At 45.8% G+C, this 19,073-nt stretch overlaps 1 non-coding gene across 1 annotated transcript; it reads right to left on the reverse strand.

Annotated features, from left to right (window-relative positions):
* Positions 1-17,976: 17,976 nt before the first annotated feature.
* On the reverse strand, positions 17,977-18,049 carry trnat-ugu (transfer RNA threonine (anticodon UGU)). Its single transcript has one exon. It is a non-coding gene; the product is annotated as a tRNA-Thr (tRNA).
* Positions 18,050-19,073: the final 1,024 nt, after the last annotated feature.

Here is a 19,073-nt window from a genome sequence, read left to right on the forward strand (position 1 = left end):
TTTGTGAAGCTCTCCATCATTAATCACAGCTGTATTCATTAAACGCTACTGTATTCAATCATTAACACTGTGTGGGTACCATGCTGATGATTGTGAATAAAAAACATGAGCATTGAAAAGAAACTAGTCATTATTTTACACGATGGAGGGGGTGATGCACAGAATTTATCATGATCCATCCCACCCCGGTGGACTATCAGGCATTAATAAGCTGCGCAATGCAGTTAGAGTAGACGTAGGGGCTAATCCTGCATTATCCGACACTTTACACGCACCCAGCAGGAAAAATTTCCCCAGGCGACGAGTGTTGGTGGGGGGGATAGACCGTCAGCATCAGTGCGATCTTGTAGACATGAGCGAATATGCATCAGAAAACGATAAAGTGCGCTATCTATTAATGTGCATCGATGTATTTTCAAAATATGCCTGGGTTCGGTGTCTAACATCAAAGAGCGGGCCTGTTGTAGATGACGCATATAAGAGCATACTCGATGAAGGACGAGTGCCACTTAGGCTGCAGACTGACCATGGGACAGAGTTTCACAACAGACACTTTAAACAGTTGTTGAAAAAGCACAACATTGTACTTTTCTCTACATATAACGAAACTAAAGCCAGCGTCGTGGAGAGGTTTAACAGAACGTTTAAAGGGCGGATGTGGCGTTATTTAACAGATGTTAATTCACGAAGATATATTGATAAAATAGACGATCTGGTGCGGGCATATAACTCGGCATATCACAGGTCAATTAAAAGATCCCCAGTATCTGTGAATAGAGAAAATGAGAAAGAGGTGATCAAGACGCTGTACAGGACCAAGGATGAAAACCGGCCGCTACCATTCAAATTTGAGATAGGCGACACAGTAAGGATTTTAAAACATAGAGGGGCGTTCAGGAAGGGGTACCATCAGACATTCACAGATGAAATTTTCACTATAAAATGACGCCGGCCGACAACCCCCGCTGTTTACAGACTTCAGGATTTATCTGGCGAGTCTGTGAAAGGGGGGTTTTATCAGGAGGAGCTGCAGCCGGTGATTGTAGATCCAGACAAACCCTATAAGATAGAGGAAATAAGAGCCAGACGCCGTGGCAAGTTTCTAGTAAAATGGCTCGGATGGCCCGAGAAATTTAACACCTGGGTGGATGGCAGAGATATCCAGAACATCTGAGAGAGAGATAAGCACCATAGGACAGTACGGTCACGCTGTAATCAAGAGCGCCCCGGCGCCATCACCCTACAGCACTGTCAACTATCAAAACCTGGGGTGGATTAACACCTACTGTGATCAGAGGCTTGAAGGATCAAAAGGAACATTTGTAAACAGTGGAGTGTCAGCATGGAGAAGCGCCGGGCTGCAAGCTTCCATGTAACTCTCCCAAGTAATGCATCGACAAAATTATATCCCAACAACAAGATTTGGTGTTACAGGGTACACTTAGCCAAGGCAATACAACTGGACGACACGTATGAAGTGGGGCTTTCAGAAATACAGTACCCCGCGACGTGGCGCAGCTTCCCCAAAGATGACGCATCTATTTTGATAAAAGCACCAAGAACCGGGAAGGAAAATACCATCACAATTCCTGTAGGACATTATGACAGTGTGGACAGAATAGCACAAGAATTCAACAATGCGTGTGCGCTAGACGCAGGCACTATGTTTATAAAAATGCACTACAATCAGATTTCACACAGAGTCCAAATATCTGGTGCTGAAGGGCTGGTGCTGAAATTTAAAGGTCGGCTTGCTAGGATACTGGGGTTTGATCCGGATGAAGCAGCCCATAGTATCCCGACCTGGGCGAGAATATTCACAGCACCACACCCTGCGGATATCCATGCAGGATTGTATAATATCTTTGTATATTCAGACATTATCGAACATCAGCTGGTGGGTGACACGTGTGCCCCATTACTCAGATGCGTTAATATAACAGCGGAGAAACGAGGGAAAATACACACAGTCCACTTTGACAGGCCAGACTATACACGCCTCGCCAAACACCGGATCGATTGCATAGAGCTCTCGTTGAAAAACGACCAGGACGAACACGTCCCATTTCTCTTTGGAAAGGTTATCGTGAAATTACATTTCCGCCCTGTGAGACCATGATGAAGTGCCCATACACGCCCGATAACGGTGACAGGCTGCTGAGATATTATCAGAATCAGGCCGGTGGAGAGCTGCACGGGTTCGCGGGGGCCCACACCCAATACGGGAACGGGCTCGGTGGATTATTCCGGAACCTGTTTAGATGGGCGGTTCCGCTGCTCAGAAACGGTTTTAACCTAGCAAAGCCACATTTAAAATCAGCAGCGGCTAATATTGCAGGAGATGTAATGAGTAATATTTCACGCAAGCTGATGAATGGGAAGCAGGAGGGGGGAGGTGTTGCTGTGTATACGCCTAGGGGCCTTAAACGACCTCCTGGGGAGCCGGCTCACAGTCAGAGCAAAAAGGCGCGTAAAACAGCTAGTGGCTCTGTCAGACGGGGCAGAAAGGCTCCAGCTGTCAAGCGGCGCAGATCGAGATCTAACAGCAGAAGCGCGAGTAAAGACATATTTTAACAATGTCGCTCATTCACAACCAGTCCGCTGAATGTGTAAAGACTGAGCTGGATCTGTTCACAGTGCCATGTACACAAACGAGCATCGAAAAATATACATTCATTGAAATCCCCCCAGTCTCTGCGATCAACGACAACTCGCCTATTGATTTTTTCATCTCATGCAGCGGGGAAGATTACCTGGATCTAAATGATGCTCATTTGTATTTACGCGTGAAAATCACAAATCCAGACGGGACAAACATTGGAAACGGTGTAGACGTGGGCTTTGTGAATTATCCAGGATGTACACTGTTTTCGCAGGTGGATGTGATGCTGGGTGACAGGTTAATCACCCAGGCATCAAACACATATCCTTATAGGGGTGTGATTGAATGCTTAATCAATTATGGCCGGGATACCCTGGAATCCCAGTTCAGCACCGCGCTATTTGTCAAGGACACCAGCGGCCACATGAATAATCATACCCTGGACGGTGAAAACAGGGGCTTAGGGGCCAGAGGCCGCTATACAGAAAACAGCACGATTGTGGAATTAATTGCACCGGTGCATGTGGACCTGTTTTTTCAGGAAAAATTCCTGCTAAACGGACTCGACATTTCCATGAAATTCATAAGGGCGAAAGACGAATTCTGCCTGATGGCCGCGCCCAATACGCAATTCTGTGTTAAAATCCTGAGCGCCAGTCTTTTTGTGAAAAAGGTCACACTGTCACCTCAGATAAAACTCGCACACAGCCGTGTGTTACAACACACAAATGCCAAATACAGCGTCGACAGAGTAGCGCTGAAAACACACTCGATTCCTCCCGGAACCCGGGTGTGCTGGCAGGACAATCTATATCTGGGTCAGATTCCTAAATTTGTCATCCTGGGTTTCGTCGACAATGAAGGGTTCACAGGGAGTTTCACCAGAAACCCATTTAATTTTGAACATATGGACCTAGAGTACCTGTGTCTCTATGCTGCCGGCCAGGCCCACCCCGCTAAGGCGTTTCAGCCCCACTTCCCCCGGGGTCAGTACGTGCGTGAATATTACCAGCTAATCCAGACAACCGGACGACATCTTAAAGACAGGGCGCTGTCGATCACGCGGGAAGATTTTGGCCAGGGCTATGCGCTGTTCTGCTTTAACCTGGAGCCTGATGGCGGGAGTGGGGGAAATGTGTCTTTAATCAAAACCGGAAATGTCCGCCTGGAAGTGAGATTCAGGACTCCCCTGGCACGCACCGTTAACTTAATCTGTTATGCAGTCTACGATTCAGTTATTGAAGTGTCAAACAGCAGACAGGTGTTGGTGGATTATTATTGAGACATGAACACTATCGAATTGACTGGTGCTGCTAAAAAGATAATTGGCGACAGAACCTATTTTGTGGGCGTGAAGCCCTGTGACCATCTGACCAGGCTCAAAATAACCAAACGCCCTGCCGCTCTGATTGTAAACACCGATCCTTCAACCTTACCCGGAGAGCACTGGGTGGCCATATATCTGCCAAGTGGTCGGCAAGCATATTTTTTTGACAGCTTCGGACACGCCCCAGACAGATTCAACCCCCATATTGGTCGGTTTCTCCTGAAAAACGCCAGCAGAGTGCTTTATTCACGTAGTCAGGTTCAGGCGCCCTTCTCTGTGACCTGTGGGGAGCACTGTCTGTTTTTCTTGAGCCACATCCAGAAAGGCATGAGCTACAGCATGTTTATTAAAAAATATGGCAGCAACCTGGCTCGCAATGACCAGAGGGTCTCAAGCTTTGTCGCTGGAATTAGACCTGCATCTGTACACAACAAGTTTACATGTGTTCAATGTGTATTTCTGAGATGATGATGATAATAAATGATATTAAAGATAGTGTATGTAATGAGCCAGTACACTGCATGTTTAAATGTATTCAATGTGTATTTCTGAGATGATGATAATAAATGATATTGTTGTATATTGATTTGTGGTGTGTTTTTATTTTAACAATGAGATAAAATAAAGACCTTGTACACAGAAATACATTCAAAATGTTAGAAAATTTATTACAGGTCAGAAAATATTTCAAAAACACATACAGTAGGACAACAAATATTTCGTGAATACATTCAACAGGTCAGAAAACATTTCAAAAAAATACATTCAACAGGTCAAAAATCATTTCAAAAAATACATTCACCATATCAGAAAACATTTCAAAAAATACATTCAACAGGTCAGAAAACATTTCAAAATACATTCACCATATCAGAAAACATTTCAAAATACATTCAACAGGTCAGAAAACATTTCAAAAAAATACATTCACCATATCAGAAAACATTTCAAAAAATACATTCAACAGGTCAGAAAACATTTCAAAAATACATTCACCATATCAGGAATTTATTACAAACACATTCAATATGTCAGATCATCACCATCATTACAAATAACAGGCCAGAAGAGTCAGTATTGAGCCCAGGGCCCAGAGGAATGTTTGTGACGTGCAGCCCTTAGGGGCCTTGATGATGGTGTGACAGTTCTGCTTTTCTTTTCACTGGTGTATGAGAAGCTAGATTCTAGCTCATCTTTACCTGTCTTATACTCCTGTATGACCCGTCGTGCCAGGGTGTTTGGTACTGCTGATATTGGCACATTCAGATCTGCAAGTGTTTTTAGAAACTGCTCCCAACCGTGAGGAGTCAGAGACCCTGAGACACGATGGGGTGCAGTGACTCTTTTAATTAAATCGTATAAGTGTGAGCCTCTGATCGTCTGATTGTTGATTCTAACCTCACCCTGGGCTGTCCATGAAAACACATCTGGTGATCTAGACAGTGCATACATGATGTGCTCTGCATTTTTTCTCTGTCTCTTGGGAACATGTTTCAACACTTCATCAGCCACCAAATCACGCACCCTGCTCTCATCGCAGGGCGCTCCCACACTCTCATCACCACCATCACTATCTCCTGCAGACCCTTGCACGGGAGGTGGCAGTGACAAAGTCAACACACTCTTTTCACGCTCCCCCTGTCTCACAAGCGCAAGGTACCTCTGTAGAATTGCAGTGTACTTTTTGGCCTTGTCATGCACATCAAGCCCTTGGTCATATAAAACAGCAGTCATCTCCCGGTCAAGGTCATTCTGTGCAGCCTGCCTTATGTTACCGCTGGCATGGTTTTGCTTTAACATCTCCAGCTGTTGATGCGGTACAAGATACATTTTCTGAGCATGCTCCATATCTATCTATTGGCGATGAGGCTGATGATTTCAGGTAAGGCTGCTCCTAACAGCGAGATGAGGAAACCTCCTGACTGATTGATAAGCTTCCTCTTCCTGATGCCTGATAGTTTCCTGTCAGCTACCCGTCTGATCACCGATTTACACTTCTTCAGCTGTGTATACTGCTTGTCGCTCAGAGGAATATTCCCCTTTAACACATTGAGGGCAATCTCACACAGAGCGGTAATAAAGTCCTTGTCACAGCTGTTTATGATGGCCCTGCGTTGCCTCGGTGGTGATTTATAGAGGAGCTCCAACAATGGTAGATTTCTACGCATACGGTGAGACATTGTCACTTACCCCGTCTGGGGATGTACACAACCTGCTGGGTAGAGAGCAGGTTTGTTCTAAGCCTCAGATGGTCAGGTGTCTTTGCTTTATAATCAATTAGTAAGTAGCCGTATGCTGCACTTGTGGCGTCACTGAACGCCTCTAAAAAGTATTTTGTATTACCAGGGTACATCTGACGTGCAATCAGCGACACCTGGTATCTGTCACGAGGGTTTTTGAACAAAACCAGATAATTGGTGTTTAAACTGATAGTGCGGCTGGCTTTACCCTGTATGAACAAATTCTGTACTAGATAGATGCAGCTGAGATTTCTGTGATGCACATATTTCGTGAATACATTCTGCACCTCCAAATTACCGCTGGCATCATTCATCAGATCATCAATAACCAGGAGGTTGTTTTTGTCTGGAGGCAAAAGGGTGTCATCACAGAGTGACTCAGGCAGACCGTTGACAAAATTTATGTCAACAATCTTTAGGAGTTGATCGTACGCTGCCTGCCAGCATGAATAGATATAGACAATATTATCAATTCTGTGTGAGATGAGACTCTGTGCATTCTCAATGAGCGTTTTGACAAAGACAGTCTTCCCGCTATTGGAGGGGCCGCTTACGATTAGGCTGAAAGGGTGAATTAGACGCCCGTCAAATTCCATCTTAGTATCCATAAGGCAATGTTCTGTAGTCAGGCAGGACCCTGCGTTTGTTGTAGACTACAAGAACTTTCTTTGAGACACTGACATTCTGCAAATGGAACTTTCTCTTATCACGTCTGATGGTGTCAGTCTCTGTGATGATGTGCTTGTCTGATTGCTGATCAGCCACAAATGATTTAACAAGACCGGCTAGAGACTCCTGGGTCACAACAGATGCGTTATTTGAATTCAGAGTCACCCCTTTACATTTCACATGTCTCTTCCCTCTCTGAGTATGATAAGCGTAGCATTTGGGCCCACCTGAGACAAACTCTGTAATAAAATCATCCTCCCCGTCACCACCACCATCACACAGCTCGTCTGTCAAGTCACCTAGGTAAGGGCCTAGACTTGGCATCCACTCGCCTGGTCTAGATGTGAAAACGACAGAGTCAGTATCACAGTACAGCACACGCTCCTGCAACTTGTCCAACAGATCGTAGAGCATCAGTCTGGCATGGGCAGTTGTCACAGCACCAATAAACACATTCACATCACTGGCCCTGCCGTCTCGGTCATCACTATGACGCCACTGAACCATGGCTACTTCATCAGATATGAAGCAAAACTGTCTGACATCAAAATGATCACTAAACATTAGCTCTGTGAATCGCTCAGCCTCAGTGATCAACTCACACGTGCCCATGTTGGTCCTCATGCTGAAACGCCCCCACAATGAGTTTAGCAGAAGCTTGTTACAGCTCCTGACTGCTTTATTGACCATGATCTTGTCAGGATTTAGTCTTATACCTTCATGGGCTTCGTAGTCCCGGACATACTCCTGCTTTTCCTCCTCTGTCTTGACATTTTTGGGGTACCCAGAGGCCTCCTGTTTACATTTCAAAAAGGTTTTAACATATTCCCGAAATAATGTGTTAGACTTTTTCGGAAAATGCCACACTTCATCAATGCACACAAGCTGGTAGCCCTTCTCAATAGCTTTTTCAAGCTCAAAGGACACCCACGTCCCCGTCAGCTGTCTCTCACAGTCGGTGTGACTGCAGACAGTGTCCTGATTCAGCTCCTCGCAGCACTTGCGACAGAGGGGGAACATGAGCTTGTGATGGGACCTGTATGGCAAAACAGGATGGTACAGGCCTCTAGGGGGGAGAACAGTACACTTGACAAAGCCAAAATAAATTTCAATGCTGTCAAAATTGCCTACAATTATCTCGGGATGGCCAATTGGATAATCTTTCTTAGCCTGCACAGTAGGATACAGGCTCGTGAAATCGTAGTAATGTACTTTTTCTCCCTCTGCACACTCAGTCACATGCAGGAGCTTCATAGCATTTGTCCTCCCGCCAAATAGTGCATCCCTAGGATTCAGGCGCTCAGGCTTCTTGTAGTCTGCAAGAAAGGCCCTGACGTCTGGATCTGTCTGCTTTATCAGATTCCACTCACACTCCCACATCACAACCACACTGACACCATGACGGTCCCGCAGAGCTTCAACTTTATTGTTAAACTGTGCGTACAGCCCGACATTATTCTCGGCTGCGGATTCTGGGTAGCATTTTATACACCTGTGATAATAGCAGCCTGCAAATTCAAAACATGTGTTTGAGGCATCATCAAATCCGTCAACACAGTAGGACCCAATCTTGTGTTCACCACCTCTCAGAGCATGTCTGATCACCCTCTTTTCAGAATAGGCCACGTATTCGAGCCATTGCACAGACACATCTGAGAAAGCTTTATTACATTCGAGATACATCCCATCATAGGTGAGGGGCAGTGTGTCCTGAGGCAGGAAGAGCTTCTTAAAAACACCCATACAACTTGATGCCAGAGTCGTGAACACAAAAGGGTCAGTCTCGGTACACTGGATGAAAGCTGTGCGGTAAATCTTGCAGGCCTTGCGCAATACCGCAACATCATTTCGACAATAATAAGCCAGCTCAGCCTGCATTTTAAAAGTACCATCTTTAACTCCATTATACCACTGCATGAATTTCACCTGCTCACTCTGAGGCATCTTGTCATACCCATAATACTCAGGTGTGGGGTAGGGGCCTTCATAAAACTCATTTTCAACAGTGTTGAATTTGTGAGGAAAGTAGCCTTTGGCCATTTCTTCAAAGCCTAATGCTGCTGGTGTCTTAGCCAGACTCATAGGCAGAAAGCTGTATGAATCGATCCAGCGCTGGTTGTAGTCCTCGTCATACATCCTAATGACCCGACTACCTTTCATGATGACTAGGGGAGTAATGCATTGTCTCACAAGATACTCGAGCACGACATAACTGTCAAAGCCAGCCGCGTTGTGCGCTATGAACGTGTACCCCTTGTACTTTTTGCGTCTAAACTGGCTGATAAATGCAGCCACACAACCAACCCCTGTGTAACAAAATGGGTACGGGTCAGCCTGTTCATCCATCTCCATGGCGCAGACATAATTTGCTTCATGTCTCCCGTCATGGTATCTGGTTTCAAAGTCATACAGGATGTATTTTTCAGAGGGTTCCTCCTCTTCCTCTTTAGGCGGAAGCGGCTGGATATAACACTGATGTACCATCCCCCCTCTAAGAGCACCGCAGTGCCTACACCGCGGGGCTGTACATTTGTGGCTGGGGCTCTGCTTACAGATCCTGTAGATTTTTCCACACTCCTCACAATATTTAACTGTAGCGCAGGGAATCATGTTGTGTTTAGGGTCAGGTAATATGTGATTGTTGAAGCACTGCATTGATTTACAAATGCGCTTGCATTGATCACATTTGATTGTGGGGCCTGATTGCTGTTCACATGTGGTGAAGCATACATTACACCTGTGTAGGCAATTATGCAGTAAGGGTGTCTCATATGTGTTATAGCAGAGTTCACAGACATACGAGCCGCCAAAAAAACCTTTTGGGTTGGTTATCAGGTAATAGTGCTCAGCATGTAGATAAAGCCACACGGTGCGCGGGTGTGGGGTTCCGTGTGTCTGGAAGCAGATTGGCCGTTTTCTAACAGCACCAGCACCAGCTCTGGCGTGATGAAAAATGATTATCTTTGCATCTATTTCCCTCTAAAATCTAGTGACATCACTAAAACCCACCTGCTGTTTGGTGGAAAGACCTACAGATTCCTGTAGTTCTTTAGCTCTGTGTAATATTTCCAGAGCCCCCATTGAGGGATTTTCGGCTCTGATAATACACATACTGAAACATAAATTGTTGTCTGAGGCGTCATTATCAGGATCATACAAATGCTTTCCCTTCCTAGCCAGAATTTCACTATAAGGCACCCTCCCCAGCTTGAGCCGTGTGCCTCCACCCCTCCCTTCTTGTGCCACACTGACCACAAACTCCAGGTCCCCGTCTGACAATGAATCATCATTGCTCTGGATCGCTTGAGCAACTTCATCAACAAAGGCGTCGACGTCATAGCCATTACTGGTCCTCAAGACCGCCTGCACGTCACTAATCAGGGAGGGGCCCCCTCAACACGACATTCAGTACACTACCAGCCCGCGATACTTCAATAGCCCTATCTATAACACCGGTTAGACGTTCCCTAACAAGCGCAGGAATGTTCAGGGTGAGTATCTATGTCAATGTCCCTAAAGTGTATGGGTTGTCTCAATTCTAAAGCATCAAATGCCGGAATATCCCTGATTGCGATTAAACCAGCGCCATGCTGAAGACCATTAGGACTGGAGGGGGTGTTAACAGTAGACCCCTCTGTTAGAGGAGGGTCTGAGATCAGTGAACCAGCCACAGAGGCCTGCTGCCCCTGGAGCTTTGTTATCCAGAGCCAGTTTGACGTCGAACTCTTCCTCTGGTAAAAGTTGATCGTGAACATTTAGTACGTCTAGCGCTGACTTGATGCTCAGCGCTGACATTCGATCGTAATGTTCGGGGTTCTGAATAACCTGGTATAACGCGTCCTCCGTCACGCCTTGCTCCAGAAGCACGAGCTGCAGCTTTTCTTTCAACTTAAAGCACGGAGGAATTCCTCTCACTAGAAACACCAACAACAGAGAGAGAAATGTCGGTGATTTGGTGCACAATCATTAGCTTTTTGTTTTTTTTTAAAAAATATGTTCACTCACCCATCTTTCCTCGCTGGCCAAAGTCTAGTAGGTCCCTGTATAGGTAGGGGTTCACTTTCTCCACAATTTTGAGCAATTTGTTCGCGGGGCCGCCTCCTTCTATCTCCAGACACAGTTCTATCACGCTGTGCATGTACCTGACCGGATTGGTCACGCCGTGGTTGTAAGGGGGTAGTTCAGGTAAGTCATCATCATCTTTCCAGTGGTCCAACAGGTAATTTACACAAATCTGCCTTTCAGCTATATCGTCCTTCCATTTTCTCAAAACGACGATGGACAGCTCGTCCCTACATTCTTTCAAAAATTTCATGGCAGTCATCGTGATGGAGAATATCTCTAAGCAGGGATCTCGCAGAGAACTCTGTAGACAGAGTAGACGGATAATGGGTGAATACTTCAGCGTCAAGCACGCAGAGTACTTATATAACTGACCCGCTGATCCAAATTTGTGATGATCTCACGTCGAGCGCCGGTCGGACAACTTGAGCGCCGGTCGGACGTCTTGGTGCGCACAGAATTGAGGTAGCATCATGTCAGCATATTACACGGCTGATCAGGTGGCCGAAGCGAAACGCAATTAGATCGAATATTCACTCGACCCAGCCGTGAAGACCCATGCACGGATGAGTCCTATTCGGAGGATGGATGAGGAGGATCGTGACGATGCGTCCGATGGCGAGTATGGACCCGAAGACTACGACGAGGAGGAGAGTGAACGAGACGCGGGTCTAGGAGAAACGAATCGCCACAGTGAAGGTAAAGATGAAGATGATGACGACTACAGGGATGATGGAGAAGACGATGACAGTTAGAGCACTGAGGATGATGACGAGGAAGAGGATGAGGAGGATGGAGTGGGTGTTCACATGTACCCAGACACATAACTGTCGAAGGACAGGGAAATCAAATGGTCGTCGGTCCCCCTTCATAAACTCGATCAAGCCGACGTCCCTGAATACCCTGTCGGTCCTACCGCAGAGGCGACTGCCGGCACCCACGACATATTGTCCTCTTTTCTGCTGTTCTTCACAGCCGACCTGGAGAGTCTTGTGTTGCGCGAGACTAACCGAGAGGGTTCAAGTAGACGCAAGGGAACGAGATGGAAACAGATGGACGAGACGGACCTGCGGGCCTACGTGGCAAAGCTGCCTCGAGCCTGTGGGATGATGAGTACGGCAGGACGATTTTCAGAGCGACCATGTCCCTGAAAGAGTTCTATTGCTTCTCGGAAACGCTTAGGTTTGACGACTGAAAGTCAAGAGGAGTCGATGGGAGATCCGCTGATAGATTGGCCGCTATCAGAGAGTTGTGGAACATGTGGAGCGAGCGACTCCCCGTCCTCTACCATCCCGGGCCGTATGTAACGGTTGACGAACGCATGGTTCCTTTCAAAGGTATTGTGTGTCGTGTTTAATTCGATCGCTCGCGATGTGGTCGCTTTCTGCTTTGAGGAGAGACAGTATATTGCTATAGTTCACCTCCTCCTCCGTGCTCATGTCCCCCTCGATCGCTCGCTCCTCTTCTTCACTCGCGACCCCTTTGGTCTTGTCCGAGGTCGCCACTCTCTTCACGGCTTCCAGGGTTTTCTTTAGCTTCTCCTTGATCGAGGCCTTCGTGTCGATTCTATAGATGCCTCTCGCGACCGTCACTTTGCCCGAACTGACTTTAGTGGATCCCGCGTAGACCTCGCAGTTCGAGGATCTACACTGTTCGCACCATGTCACTAGTCAGTCCTTCAGAGTCTGGTGCGTCTGACATTGCGTCTTCTGAACGGTTTCCTCACCTGGACATTTGTAGGATACATCGTTGTCGTCCGAGCCGTAATGCTTCAGCGCCAGTCTGTTCAGGTCTCCGAAGATGATTCTGCTGTGATCGTCCTTTTTACTATACCCTTTGAACAGTCTCGTGTTGGTGCAACGTTGCACGCCACAGGCCTGACACACCAGTTGCTTGTAGTTTTTGTAGGTGGCTGTGGGTCTCATTGAAGAGCCGTCCACGGTGACCTGACTGTTGTCCAGGCACTGCGTGCTGTAGATTTTCTTGCCTGAACCGGCTCCGGCCGCGCATGAGAGTACGCAGAGGCAGAAGATTGTATAAAGGAACGCTTTCTCCATGGCTGTGGCTCTAGTAGGTTGGATCGGGGTTTCTGCTCAGAGGTTCAGTTGATGTGTATACAATGAGGCTAGACATTTTTGAATATATTGGGTTCTCTGTAGAAAGTCCCCAATGAATCTGAACGGCGGTCGGATGGTCTAAACAATGGTCGGATGGTCTAAACAATGGTCGGATGATACGAATGCTGATAGTTAGGGACGCAAGGCTCTCAGGGGTTTTCCGTGAGAGCAAGTAGATATACACCGGATTGTCAGTGGCAGCTTTGTGTTATAGGGATGCTTCTGGTGTGCTTGAGACCGAACATAGAATCTAAGACCGCTTATCAGATAACAATGCTGGGAATACATATGATCCTCTTGTCGTTGTACATCGCTCAAAGTGAATGCATCGCTGACAACCAGGGCTGTTGCATGTGCGCCGTGGGCTCAAGAGTGGGCAACGCGGGAAGCTGTCGTGATCCGCAATGCGTACTCTGCGGTCTATACGAATACATGGAATCAGCGAACCGGTTGACGCGTTGTTTCAGACAACCATACTGTGACCCTAACAAGAATTTCGTATACACACAGGATAGTACCCAGTGGTCTAGGCAATACGTCATATACCCCAGCAAAACCCATTCTAACATCTGGGAAATTCAGGATCAGGAACATGAACCGTTGTACAAGCGTGACCAGCATGCTGAGATACCCCATTGTTCCAACGTTGGAGACGTTGCCCCCATACTGCGCCCCTTGCAACAACGGAGATGGCAGTCAACTGGTCGTGTGCCACCTGAACGTACGCCCTTGGTATGTGAACTTTAACCCCATCGCCGTAGAAGAGTGGACATCTGACTACGAGCCCAAACTTGTTTTGTTCAACCCAAACAAGCAGCTGTTGCTCCATTGCTCCAGCGAAGCCTGCCTCACGTGCATCCTGCACACAGAGGTTAAAGAAGGTCTCGTTCTCAGCACGGGGAACCACAGTCACGATGCTGTGTGCGCATCACATTCAAACCTGGAGCACATTGATACGCCCATCATTTCGCCCGAGTCCGCTGGCGCTTGTAAGAGTCTACACAGCACGTTGATCATCGTATCAGCATGCGTGCTGATATTGTCTTTGCTGCTTTACCCGGTCATCGTTTACAAACACAAGCTTCCGGGTCTCTGTGCGCGCTGCGCGCACAGGTGTCAGCAGGCCAAAAATCGTGGGCATCTTTCAGGAACTGTTCCCCTGGGTTTTTTGCACATCTGAGATCGGCGTCAGCCGACCCCTTCCCTCAAGGCAGAGAAAGGGCTGTGACTTTAGTGCCATTGGAACCAAGGGGACCTCAGGGAACGGTGGGCGATGAGGAAAATGAGGGAGAATGTGAGGCACAACAAACAAGGGAGACCGACGAGCCGGCGGAGAAGACACCAGGCGTGAGACGCAGGTATGCCATTGCTGCGACTATCCTGGTCGTCACCCTGACCCTGATGATGACGATCGTCATCGGGGCTCTGTACTGAGCCGACTGGTTGCTGACGAGTTACTGCGACTCCACGGTGTCCGTGTACACCTTCCCTCTGGGCTACGCTGTGACGAGCTGAGGAGTGGGACACTCGGAGGCGGTAGCGTTGACGGGATTCTTGGACAGATGCAGGCGGCAGAACGAGTTCACTGTGCCCGCCCGGGTCAAATTCCACAAGGCCATCAAGTGTCTAAAAAGCAGCAAGCAGTACAAGAGAGCGTCGTCGGGAGCTTCTTCCAGCAAGTAGTCGCGTGGCTCCATGGACTCGAAATCGGGGCACGCTGGAGTCTCTGTGTCTTTTCTTGGCATCACGGCCTCTGCGGAAGCTACGTTCAGCAAGACGGACGCCATATATATGAAAGAGTATCAAGCTACTACTGGACTACAAACAGCGCTATAAGCACGTTTAGGTTCTTATGTTACCATTTACGTCAGAAATTGTGGCATATTTTCCTACTATATATTATGTGAAAACCAGTATGCAAGGCAAGCACTATGTCCCAATTAATACTATGCAAAAAACAAAAAGTACCAGATGACTTACTACTTCTACTAATTCTAAAGTCCATGACAAAGCGTTGCTCACCATGACTGAGTTATCTAAGTGTTGCTTTCAGGTTGGAGTTTCTTCTAGAGATGTAGGTTCAAACCCCACTCTTTACATGGCACCTTTGTTCTAGAGCAGTGTCTGTGTTGTAGTACTGTGATATGCATTTATACCAATGTGCATCTGACTGAAAGCAAAAGAGGTAGTCCATTCAGATTGGATATTTTAAAAATATTTCTCATTATCCACAGCGGAACATAACATGCTTGCTTTAATGTTACGTTGTAATATTGTAATGTGATGTTATGTTGAGGTTTATCTGCACTGGTTCTATTCCTGTCAGCAGTGATATGTTACTTAGAAACTCACTACATTAATGTGTTTTATTGCCTTAGTGGACTTTGAGGACTGAGAAAACTGTTGCTGTGTGTGTTCCAGTTAGGTTAGGTTACTGCTGACATCATGTCTCATCTGAATGAGAAGAAATGAACAAACACAGTGTGTTGTCAGTCTTGTGTTGATGTCAGTTCTGCCTTAAGATAGTGTTTCCATAGTAACAGAGGTTAGGTTATGGTTCAGTGTAGCACAGTGTACAGGGGCCTGTTTCAGAAAGTTGATTTAGTAAAAACCCAGAGTTTGTTAAACTCTGAGATGAGGGATAGTCAAGGTTTTTGGTTCCACAAAGCGTGTTCAGATTGACTCTGAGTCAGTAACTGATGGTACCTTACTCTGTGAACCAAACCTGCTTGCTGGCAGGTTTTATAAACCCTGAGTTGTTTCTGAGCCAATTGACATTCAGACTGAAGAAGAGGCTGGAGATGTGGAGTGCCCTTTTTTTGAGGAACCCATTGATACAGAAGCACAATTGCTTTGCAGAATTCTGTGTCAAGAGAGGAGTTCTGGGCAGTGGTGGGATATGAAACCATGACAACTTTGCTAGGAGTTCTGGCTTTCTTCTCATAAATCTCTAAATTAGCATAACATAACTTCTTTTGTTTCATGTTCTCATTCTTGCCCCAGAATAGTTTAATTTTAATAGTTTAACTTAGCAAGTTGAAACTCATCATTTTGTTGTTCCATGCTGAATATTCACTCACTTTGCAAAGTGTGTGAAGCACTTTTTGGTGTTTTCTTGCCAGAGTTGTATTTTGTTATTGCCCAGTAAATTAACACAGTTATGAGCTAATGCCAATTGTTCTGTTTCTCCATGTTGCAGAGTAAATCTCTTTCATAGGAATATTCACCAGTACAGAACCTGGATCTTTTTCCTGTGTTCATGTTTTTTTTTTCCTGCACCAAACTTGTTGAACCAATGAGCAGTGGGAACATTCCAACATGAATTGCAGTGATGCTTTTTGGTTCACCTGGATTTTTCTCTGTGTAAAATGAAACTGAACCAAAGGGAAACAGGTTTACACATTGGTTCGCTGAATTGGACTAGCGCAAACAAACAGCAGGTTTGAAAGGATCATGACTGTGCTGAAGAACTTCAGCAGCCTCCTTCTTATTTCCCACCAAGTGTCTACACAATGCTCAACATATACGACATCGCATTATTCCAGATAAACCTTTAAAATCCCGTGGTCCATTTGAGGTTTGACCTAAACTTCATATTAGGAAACTCATGTAATAGAACATTCATTCATTATCTATACCCGTTTATTGCTAATTAGGGTCACAGCTCTCTTTGGGTGAAAGGCAGGGACAGGTCACCAGTCCATCACGGGACACATAGAGACACATAACCACACACACACTCACACTCACTCATATGGACAATTTAGAATACCCAGTCAACCTGACATACATGTTTTTGAACTGTGGGAGGAAACAGGAGTACCTGGAGAAAACCCACACAAGCACAGGGAGAACATGTAAACTCCACACAGAAAGGTCCCCACCGGACTACGAATGCAGGCCCTTCTTGTTGTGAGGCACCAGTGCTAACCACTAAGCCAACATGCTGCCCCACTTTCGATTCCTGGCCAGTGTTAATGTTTTAAAATCATACACATCAAACACTATGGACACTGCAAAGCACTAGCAGTATTGCATATAAATCAAAGTATTGATCACACATAAATGACTAGTGCAGAGTCCTAGCCAAGCCCTGGACCTTGAGAGCCACTGGGCTGATTGTTTTCTAACAGTCCCTGCCCAATCCTGATTACCTGATTCAGGTGTATTCAGTTAAGTTAATCCTAATTAACTTAACTAGTTGGCTGAACCTAACTAACCTAATTAAACCAGGACAGTTGGAAAACCCCCGTTCTCTAGTAGTCAGCTGCTCTGTGTGACTTCATCTCTGATGAGAGACATCAGCTCCTGTCAGGGGGACCTTAAAGGAGACTGCATCATGTTGAACAACATCTGAATCAGGAGCAGCATCATGGATGTGTGGCCGAACCCTTCCAGACTGGATCAGTAGCTGTAGGATGTGGACCATGCTCTAAAGTAATACTTACTCTTTCTGCAAAAAGGAAATACTGAACACATTCACAGCAACAGGTGTTCTAGTCTTTAGTCCATCACTTATGGCATAAATGATGATTTGAATGAACTCCTATTAGTAATAGCTGCTGTGGCTACAAGTGTCAATTAAAGTGTCAACCAGCTGGCACAGAGACAGTTTCTTTCCCCAGCCTGTCACTCTCATGAACTCTAATGTCACAGAGTGGCAGAGATAACCACTGTTCAATAATCACTATATGCATATTTGCACATCTTTTCAAGCCCTTATCTTTTTTACTTATTTTATACTTAGTCTGTTCCTTTCTTAAACATTTAACTTAATTGTACATAGACATAGCTTAGGGAGTCAACACAGTGAAATTCCTTGTTTGTGCGCACAACAAAGATGATCCGGTTGTCTTAATTTGTTTTTTTGTGGAGGTCTTGTTTGCATGCAGATTTTCAGCAGTTTCTTGTATAGGAAACGGCTCAAACACACTTCTGCAGGACACCAAAGTCCCTCTGAGGCACTGCTGGGACTTGAACCCAGGGTCCCCTGTTTACAAGACAGGTGCTTTAACCACTAAGCCACAGCGCCTTGGGTTCCTTGGGTTAAAGTACCTGTCTTGTAAACTTCAGCAAAGGTATACATGAAGTGACAATCAATCAATATCAATCAAGTAGCTGTTCAGAGAAATCTTGAAGTGAGTGGAGAACTTGTCATGGATTGGAGATAAGGAGAACAGGTTTTTCGTTGAAAAAGATGAAGGTAGCTGATCATGGTCTGAAAGCTTGATGATGGAGGAACAAGTCCACTTGTTTATTAATGGTACAGTTCTGTCTCCAGGTCCAAAGAACAGCTGGGCACAGAGACTTAACTGTAACTCCAAAGTAGCTTATCAACCCAGAACCTCTTGCACCCTAAGCAAGAAACACCGTTAGACCAACAAGTATCAACATAGCAGTAACATAGGGGCCTGCTGTCTTTCATATAAAATTAGGTTTATATTTCTATATACAAACTATTACATTCAGAAAAACCTACATACAGATCAGTCTGACACAGGCACCAGGAATGACTGAACAAGATGTAGGAACAACCAAAAATGGAGATTTAATGGCATAAAGTGCTTTTATTTTCAGCATTGAAACAAGTGACAATATGACAAAGGGAAAATAGTGTGAGAGTAGAGGACGACTGGTTGAGCCTTAAAGAAATGAAACTAATAAAACAAAACAGACCTATCCAAACCAAACTATAATGGATTTATAATCTATAATCAAGCAGACTGATCTGCCAACAGTGCCATCATTAGAGTCTCCTCTCAGGTATTTTCCATCCACCTCATCTGTTCTGCTCCTTGGCTCCTGTACTTCTGCTTATGGAAAACATGTCAGTGAGGAAAGCAGGACTGAAAGGATGACAGCACTTTGGCAGTTCACACTCACTCTAACACATTCAGTGATGGTGGTGTAGTGGTGAGCATAGCTGTCTTCCACACAGGGGCCAGTTGTATACAGGAGTCATAGCCAATGAAACTGCAGCATTGTTGATGCTGTCCAAGGTGCTCAGTTGGTAGAGTGGAGGACTGTAGGTTGAAGTGACAGTTATCCTGCAGTTA

This window comes from Mastacembelus armatus, unplaced genomic scaffold (genome assembly GCF_900324485.2).
Source record: "Mastacembelus armatus unplaced genomic scaffold, fMasArm1.2, whole genome shotgun sequence".
Classification (NCBI taxonomy): domain Eukaryota; kingdom Metazoa; phylum Chordata; class Actinopteri; order Synbranchiformes; family Mastacembelidae; genus Mastacembelus; species Mastacembelus armatus.